Below are 9,630 nucleotides of genomic sequence, written 5' to 3'. Positions count from 1 at the left end.
TGGGGCACCAGGAGAGTGATTCTTTAATGAGTTACCATCTACCGAATTAAACTCTAAAAGCTCTTTACCTATCACGTCTATAAACAGTCAACTCATCAATCATAACCTCGTATCATATCATCATTCTGAATAGTTATAACCTTGCATCTGCAAAAACCCAAGCCTTACTTATGATTCAGTTCTACACAAATTGGTATATTTATTTACTAACTAATTAAGTGAGAACACAGGATAAACATACACACTCTGCACTGGTTATTGACTGGAGACGTAATAACCTGAAAACAGGTCCCTAGTGGGCAACAACATTGATGCTTGTTAAAGAAGAGAGGGAGAGGGACAGAGACACTTAACATTGGTACATTCAGAAACTACTCTCACATACAGTATCCATATACCTTGCACACGAACCGCCGCCCGCTTTGAGTAAAATCATAAATGTATTTACATGAATTGCCGGGGGTCTCTCGGTGAACAGGGCCACCATGGAAAGGGGGTTGGGCCTTTTCGCGGCACGCTTGTAAGGCTCTGATTGTCCAAAATGGTTCCAAAAAGTTATATTGTTGTCCTTCTTTGTAGTTCTCCGGTATCCGGTGACTTGTCGTGTATTTATGAACAGAATTACATAGTTGACTTTCTCTGCATTTCTCTGTAAGAAGCATATTTGAAGATCGGCTAGCCAGCCGTATCGATGGAGTAACAGGATGTACATACTTAAATTCGCTTTCGAAGATACTTACTTCGGACCGCTAATCAGCCTTACCAGTGATCGTCCGGGAGGTGAGTTTATCGTCTCCACCTCGTGTTGAGATTCAAAGTTCAAATCACTTTAAATGTTCAGCTACAGCTTCACGTCTTTCTGGTCTAATGTGCGTTTTTTCTTATCCCATCATTTATACAGATTGCTCGAAATGGGCGGTTCCGGCCGGCTGACATGCTCTCTGATCTCACTTCGTTGTGGTGATCTCACTACTCACTGTGAAAAGTATATGGAAAACAATTATCTCTTATACAGTGCCTTGCGAAAATATTCGGCCCCCTTGAACTTTGCGACCTTTTGCCACATGTCAGGCTTCAAACATAAAGATATAAAACTGTATTTTTTGAGGAAGAATCAACAACAAGTGGGACACAATCATGAAGTGGAACGACATTTATTGGATATTTCAAACTTTTTTAACAAATCAAAAACTGAAAAATTGGGCGTGCAAAATTATTCAGCCCCTTTACTTTCAGTGCAGCAAACTCTCTCCAGAAGTTCAGTGAGGATCTCTGAATGATCCAATGTTGACCTAAATGACTAATGATGATAAATACAATCCACCTGTGTGTAATCAAGTCTCCGTATAAATGCACCTGCACTGTGATAGTCTCAGAGGTCCGTTAAAAGCGCAGAGAGCATCATGAAGAACAAGAAACACACCAGGCAGGTCCGAGATACTGTTGTGAAGAAGTTTAAAGCCGGATTTGGATACAAAAAGATTTCCCAAGCTTTAAACATCCCAAGGAGCACTGTGCAAGCGATAATATTGAAATGGAAGGAGTATCAGACCACTGCAAATCTACCAAGACCTGGCCGTCCCTCTAAACTTTCAGCTCATACAAGGAGAAGACTGATCAGAGATGCAGCCAAGAGGCCCATGATCACTCTGGATGAACTGCAGAGTTCTACAGCTGAGGTGGGAGACTCTGTCCATAGGACAACAATCAGTCGTATATTGCACAAATCTGGCCTTTATGGAAGAGTGGCAAGAAGAAAGCCATTTCTTAAAGATATCCATAAAAAGTGTTGTTTAAAGTTTGCCACAAGCCACCTGGGAGACACACCAAACATGTGGAAGAAGGTGCTCTGGTCAGATGAAACCAAAATTGAACTTTTTGGCAACAATGCAAAACGTTATGTTTGGCGTAAAAGCAACACAGCTCATCACCATGCCCACTGTCAAATATGGTGGTGGCAGCATCATGGTTTGGGCCTGCTTTTCTTCAGCAGGGACAGGGAAGATGGTTAAAATTGATGGGAAGATGGATGGAGCCAAATACAGGACCATTCTGGAAGAAAACCTGATGGAGTCTGCAAAAGACCTGAGACTGGGACGGAGATTTGTCTTCCAACAAGACAATGATCCAAAACATAAAGCAAAATCTACAATGGAATGGTTCAAAAATGAACATATCCAGGTGTTAGAATGGCCAAGTCAAAGTCCAGACCTGAATCCAATCGAGAATCTGTGGAAAGAACTGAAAACTGCTGTTCACAAATGCTCTCCATCCAACCTCACTGAGCTCGAGCTGTTTTGCAAGGAGGAATGGGAAAAAATGTCAGTCTCTCGATGTGCAAAACTGATAGAGACAAACCCCAAGCGACTTACAGCTGTAATCGCAGCAAAAGGTGGCGCTACAAAGTATTAACTTAAGGGGGCTGAATAATTTTGCACGCCCAATTTTTCAGTTTTTGGTTTGTTAAAAAAGTTTAAAATATCCAATAAATGTCGTTCCACTTCATGATTGTGTCCCACTTGTTGTTGATTCTTCACAAAAAAATACAGTTTTATATCTTTATGTTTGAAGCCTGAAATGTGGCAAAAGGTCGCAAAGTTCAAGGGGGCCGAATACTTTTGCAAGGCACTGTAGCTTCTCAAATCACATTTCTCTCTTAACAAAAAAAAATTATATTGCATGCAAAAACTGGAAACTTCGTTTATGTAGTGTGTATACTATCCATGTAACAGTATTTCCTTTATAACATTTGTAATGACATCACAAAATGACATTAGTGTTCTATAGGTTGTCTCTGACCTTTCAATGGCAAAAAGTCTGTTGAATCAAAGAACATTCCTTTGGTGAATCTTGAGAAGGCAGGCCTGAATCTTCTCCCCTTGATGAACAACAGGGCATGAGTTGTTAATCCCTGATAGTTCCTCTACGGGTGAAAGGATATAAGTTATTAATTGCAAACCTGATGTGACCTATTTAGATTCTCGTGGAGGGTCATGACACCACCAGAGCTGTTACCAGAGAATGTCATGTTAATTTCTCTACAATAAGCCGCCTCCAACATCCTTTTAGAGGATTTGTTAGTACGTCCAACTGGCCTCACAACTGTAGACCACGTGTAGTATTGCGCCGTGTGGGTGAACGGTTTGCTGACATCAATGTTGTGAACAGAGTGCCCCATGGTGGCGGTGATGTTATGGTATGGGCAGGCATAAGCTACGGAAAATGAACACAATTGAATTTTTTCGATGGCAATTTGAATGCACAGGATCTGTACACAATTCCTGGATGCTTAAAATGTCCCAGATCAAATCACATTTTATTGTGTAACGAAATGCTTGTGTTCCTAGCTCCAACAGCGCAGTAATACCTAACAATACATAACAATACACACATCCAAAAGTAAAAGAATGGAGTGGCATGGACTAAAATACAGTAGAATAGAATACAGTATATACATATGAGATGAGTAAAGCAGTATGTAAACATTATTAAAGTGACCAGTGATTCCATGTCTATGTATATAGGGCAGCAGCCTCTAAGGTGCAGGGTTGAGTAACTGGGTGGTAGCCGGCTATTTAACAGTCTGATGGCCTTGAGATAGAAGCTGTTTTTCAGTCTCTCGGTCCCAGCTTTGTTGCACCTATACTGACCTCGCCTTCTGGATAACAGGGTGAAAAGGCCGTGGCTCGGGTTGTTGATGTGCTTTTGATGATCTTTTTGACCTTCCTGTGACATTGAGTGCTGTAGGTGTCCTGGAGGACAGACAGACCGCACCACCCTCTGGAGAGCCTTGCGGTTGTGGGCGGTGCAGTTGCTGTACCAGGTGGTGATACAGCCCGACAGGATGCTCTCAATTGTGCATTTGGGGTGTGAGGGTCATAGTTCTTCCATGGCTGCATACTCACCAGACATGTCACCCATGGTGCATGTTTGGGATGCTCTGGATCGACTTGTACGACAGTGTTCCAGTTCCCGCAAATATCCAGCAACTTCGCACAGCCATTGAAGAGGAGTGGGACAACATTCCACAGGTCCCAATCAACAGCCTGATCAACTTTAAGGTATCTGTGACAAACAGATGCATATCTGTATTCCCAGTCATGTGAAGTCCATAGATGAGGACCTAATGAATGTATTTAAATTCACTGATTTCCTTCTATGAACTGTAACTGAGTCAAATTTTTGAATGTGTGCATGTTGTGTTTATATTTTTGTTTAGTATAGATGACCTTTTATGTTTTGTTGCATTTCACTGCCTAAAATGCTGTTATCGAGGTAATTTCCCTAGTAGGTGACGTCAGAGCTCAGCATGTGGGAGACGTCAGAGCTGAGGGATGATAGATGAGTTTCCCACTAGTAATTACCTGTTTGAGGGCCGTTCAACTGGATTTTTCCCAGTCGTATGTGGCAAATACCACCTTCTCACTTGGTTATGAACGTAGCATTATATACAGCCTATTTGTCATGTACCTGTTTGAAACCTAAGCACCTGAGGTAGTAGGTATGGCCCTATTAAACCATGACACAGATGGCTCCTACTGCTGGTTATATTCATGCCAAATCATAGTCAGTGAGTTCAACTTCAAGGACCAAACCAAGGCACTGAAACAGGAAACACTTTGCATTCTTTCTGCTTGGTGTCATGTTGTTCACAACCCTAGCCAATCTTCACTACACACAGAGAGACCAATTATCAAGTCTACCTCAGGCACAATCAGTGGTGCCAGCACCGTATGTGGTGCCAGCACCCTATCACAGAGGTTGAGGTTTAGATGCAGACACTTGGACATATACCGGCCATTTTAATCTACAAAAAACAAATTAAGTCATGGATTTAGACCTGAGGTTGTTTGTAGTTTGAGGTTGTTTCCAAGTAAGCCCATATTACTGACCTCACTAGTAGAGTTCTTCTTACAATGATACTGTAAATCCATCAGTGCCCTGGCAATATCCAGGTAGACCCAATATTCATCCATTGCTCTTGTCATGTTCACACTCCATTCAATGGAAGGGCATTGTGTTTGTGATAACAGACAATGGTAATTACATGTGAAGTGTTAACAACACCAGTTTGGTTTTTGACTTTCCCTTTCCACAGCTGAAGAGGATGCAGATAAATTGAACTTGAGATCATTTGCATAATTCAGGTAATTCTCTCCTGTTTTCCAGGTAATAGAGGAAAGGGACACTCTTTAGGGAATAGTGGTCATCTGTCTGAATGGGCGCTAGTCAAGGCGTTTGCTAACTTTCTCCACAGTGTAAAGACTATAACTTGCATTTAAGCTTCTAAGCTGTGAATTTGTTCCCCGAGGCGCTCTGACAGAGTGGAGTATGTTTTGGTGTGAAGGTCTAATTTGATGGATTGCAGTCATACCTTGGCATGTTTTGTATGATTGTATGTGGTCTTAACCTCTTTACCAGCATCTCTTTCCCGAAAGAGATGCTGGTAGAAACATCAAGGCATAACCCTCAAGGCATAACCCTTGTTGCTAAGGTAAAGATGAATTAATGACAAGACACAACAGAGAGAGAGGTGGTAAACAAGGTTGTTGAAGACCAGATGGTCTAACATCATAGATTTAGCCGATGGTAACTTGTGGAATAGACACTGGCTGTAATGCGGTTTTAACCAATCAGCATTCAGGATTAGACCCACCCATTGTATAATGTCTTACTTGCTAGTGGAAAATGTGTGTGTTGTAAAGTGACAGAGTGGCTGGGCTGCAGCTGGGGATGACGAGAAGGGGGAGACGGCTATTTACACAACAGTAAATCCCCTCTCCAGCACAGATTGAAGGAGACACTGCAACAGAGACTGGGAAGGAGGAACTGCCTCTAAACAACAGTCTGGTTACTTTACTTTAATGTATGTTTATTTCCATTAATTTGAGAAATTATGTATTTAAATGAAAGCAATTGTTTGTGGATAAAAACACTTGAAAATTCTCAGAGTTTTCATTGAACAACAAGGTTTTGAGAGAGTAATGGGCAAACTTCAAGCATTATCAAGCCTTGTTTTTACAGTTTTGTCTTGGTGGTATTCACTTGTAAATGACTAATGACCTAGCTTTGTATTTTAACCTTTATTTAACTAGGCAAGTCAGTTAAGAACAAATTATTATTTACAATGACGGCCTACCCCGGCAAAACCCGGATGACCGTGGGCCAATTGTGCGCCACCCTATGGGACTCCCAATGACAGCCTTTTGTGATACAGCCTTGGAATCGAACCAGGGTGTCTGTAGTGACGCCTCTAGCACTGAGATGCAGTGCCTTAGACCGCTGCACCACTCGGAAGCCCTGAAGGGCAAGTACAATAAATCATTCCTAGACTCAATTTCAACACAATTGGTAAGTAATAGGTAGAAAATAGTGTTTTTTTATTTAAATCAATCACAAAGAAAAGTCAAATGTAACCCAATAATTATAATTTAAATCACCACAGTGTACACCTGTGTTCTGATCTCTGTTCCCCTTCCTCTCCCTGCAGTGACCATGCAGACGGACGGTGGTGTTCCTGATTGTGGCTGGACTGGTGGACCTGAGCTTCACCCAGCACTCCAGTGCCCTCCAGTGGCTCAACTACCTGAGAAGCCGCTACCATCCCTGGACGATGACTACCCCCTAGAGTGTGACTGCCTGGCCAGCTTCCCCGTAGCCATGTACTGCCACAGCCGCAATATACAGCATATATACAATATACAGTATGTCCCCTCCCACATGAAGTACGTCTACCTGCAGTGCAACTAGATCACAGTCATCCAGGATGGGTTCTTTGACAAGCCACTAGCCTCGTCTGGGTCATCTTGCACCAGAACCAGCTCAGCTCTGACAAGGTGGGCAAGAACGTCTTCAGCAAGCTCTCTTGTACTTGGATAACAACGAGATGGCCCGCGTGCCCATGAACCTACACAAGTCCATCAAGGATCTACGCATGGATCAAAACAAGAATTCCAAGATCCATGTTTGAGGGGATGACCTACCTCACTTACTTCCATCTCCATGCCAACACCGTTGAAGAGGTCAGGGGGGCTTGCAAGGGACTCAAGTCTCTGACTACTGGATATGAGGAAAAACAAACTGAAGAAGATTCCAGATAACCTCCCTCAGGTGTTGCATCAGCTCTACCTAGAGTTTAACGACATAGCAAGATCCCTGTGAACTCCCTCACTATGTATCCCAAGCTGCAGTTTGTCAGGCTGGCCCATAACAAGTTGACTGACAGAGGGATTCCTCCCAACACGTTCAATGTCAGCAGTCTGGTGGAGCTGGACATTTCCCACAACAAACTGGAGAAGATTCCCACCATCAGCAAGATAACCTCTACCTTCAGGCTAACCAGATTAACGGTAAGGAAGTGTCTGTTATTCCCATTCGTGATATTCTGTGTGTAGCATTCACTTTCTGTATAATGCCGTATAAAGTGGACCTGTCGATCTGATCCTGGTTTATGTTGTACTGTAACAGTCTGATTATGGTAATGTAGTTGAATAAATATCATGTAGTCGTGGTTTAATGGGTTAAAAGATTATACATTTGAAAAAGTACTAAATCGAATTTCACTATATAGTTGGCCAAAGAGATGGCTATTCTTTATTGTTTTCAACTTTTAGATTTTCTTTTGTATGTCAAGTGAGAGAGAGAAACAAAAAAACAATCCCAAACATTGCTGTTAGGGAAGTATTCAAGAGGAAATTGTCAATAAACTGTGCCTTCTCCCTCTCCTCCTGGTTGCATTACAATTCCAGAAGTATGTAGCCTACTTGGTCGCTCCTTTTTTTTTTTTTTTTTTCACCTTTATTTGATTTTTATTTATTTATTGTTTTTGTTTTTAATTTTACCCCTTTTTCTCCCCAATTTCATAGTATCCAATTGTTTAGAAGCTACTATCTTGTCTCTACAAGACGAAGGTTGAAAGTCATGCGTCCTCCGATACACAACCCAACCAAGTCGCACTGCTTCTTAACACAGGGCGCATCCAACCCGGAAGCCAGCCGCACCAATGTGTCGGAGGAAACACTGTGCACCTGGCAACCTTGGTTAGCGTGCACTGCGCCCGGCCCGCCACAGGAGTCGCTGGTGCGCGATGAGTCAAGGATATCCCTACCGGCCAAGGCCTCCGTAACCCGGATGACGCTGGGCCAATTGTGCGTCGCCCCACGGACCTCCCGGTCGAGGCCTCACCTTTATTTAACCAGGTAGGCCAGTTGAGAACAAGTTTTCATTAATAACTGCAACCTGGAGTGATAGATGTGCATATTATGATGTGCAAATAGAGATACTGGGGTGCAAAAGAGGAAGAGGGTAAGTAATAATATGGGGATGAGGTGTTCTATTTACAGATTGGCTGTGTAAAGGTATAGTGATCGGTAAGTTGCTCTGACAGCTGATGCTTAAAGTTAGAGAGGGAGATATAAGACTCCAGCTTCAGAGATTTTTGCAATTCGTTCCAGCCGAAGGAAGTGTTGGCTTTGGGGATGACCAGTGCAATATACCTGCTGGAGCGCATGCTACGGGTGGGTATTTCTATTGTGACCAGTGTCGTGTCTTTGGCTATGCCGGATTAAGTGATATGACATGCTATTCTATAAAATAATTTATCCGTAATTAATATCACCTGATTGCGCTAATCATGTAAATGTAATTAACTAGAGAGTCGGGCACCACGAAATAATATTTATAGAGCTGTTATCTTCCGAATAAACTCTTAAAGACCTAGTAATATTTTACATCAATAGCAGTCAATATTAATCCTCATCTTAATTCAGTCTCATCTGAAAGTTGTAAATTCTTGGTTGTCTGCACGAACCCTGGCTAACAATTTGAATCATCAATACAAAATTGGGTTTAATTATTTATTTACTAAATACCTAACTAATCACTCAGAATTACACATACACATAATTAAATCATAACTTGATTACAAATTACGTCATGAAGGAAAACGTCCCTAGCGGGCGGAACAGATATGACAGCTTGTTACACAAAGGAAAAGGGTTGGGTTTGAGTGAAAGAGTGGGAAGACTGAGGGACACAGGGAGAAACTGTGCTATTGTAAATACAGTATCTGATGCATTCTAAATTACCGCCCATTTGGAAAAGGAAAATGCAATAAATATTTACTCTGAGCTGCGCTTAGGTAGGTTGGTGGTAGATGGAAGGCCGTGTGGCCCAACCGAGTCCTTTGAAGAATGTCTCTGGTTGTCAATTGCATACGTTGTAGTAACGTCGTTGGTTGGTAGACGGGATACTCTGTCTGTTCCTTCCTAACCTGCGTTTGCATCTGCTGTTGCTATCTCAACGGCTAGGAGGTATCACTTCTGTAGTAAATAAGAGTTCAAAGTTCATATCATTCATAACCAAAGCTCACGCTGATGTTGGCTTTGTTCTGTAGTTATTATCTGAACCATTCTGACATAGGACCGTCGTCCTCACATCTTTGGAACAGGAGGTTATATTGTCGTCAAGGGCTTATATAGGATGGGAGAGGAGGGCGTGTTTGAAAAGTTTTATAGCCCATGTCCCTTCACAGGGGCGGGCCACTGATTGAGCAGAGCAGAGTCTTATGAAAACCCCAATCTCACATTTTAGAAGCTAAAATCACATTTCATCCCATCACGAATAATTTCA

The 9,630-nt window shown here is 42.2% G+C and overlaps 1 pseudogene; it reads left to right on the top strand.

The window, feature by feature from the left end:
* The first annotated feature begins 6,127 nt into the window (after positions 1-6,127).
* On the top strand, positions 6,128-7,441 carry LOC110491135 (annotated as a pseudogene).
* Positions 7,442-9,630: the final 2,189 nt, after the last annotated feature.

This window comes from Oncorhynchus mykiss, chromosome 16 (genome assembly GCF_013265735.2).
Source record: "Oncorhynchus mykiss isolate Arlee chromosome 16, USDA_OmykA_1.1, whole genome shotgun sequence".
Lineage (NCBI taxonomy): Eukaryota > Metazoa > Chordata > Actinopteri > Salmoniformes > Salmonidae > Oncorhynchus > Oncorhynchus mykiss.
Note: the sequence above shows the minus strand (reverse complement) of the source record. Positions and strands in the feature narration are given on the sequence as shown.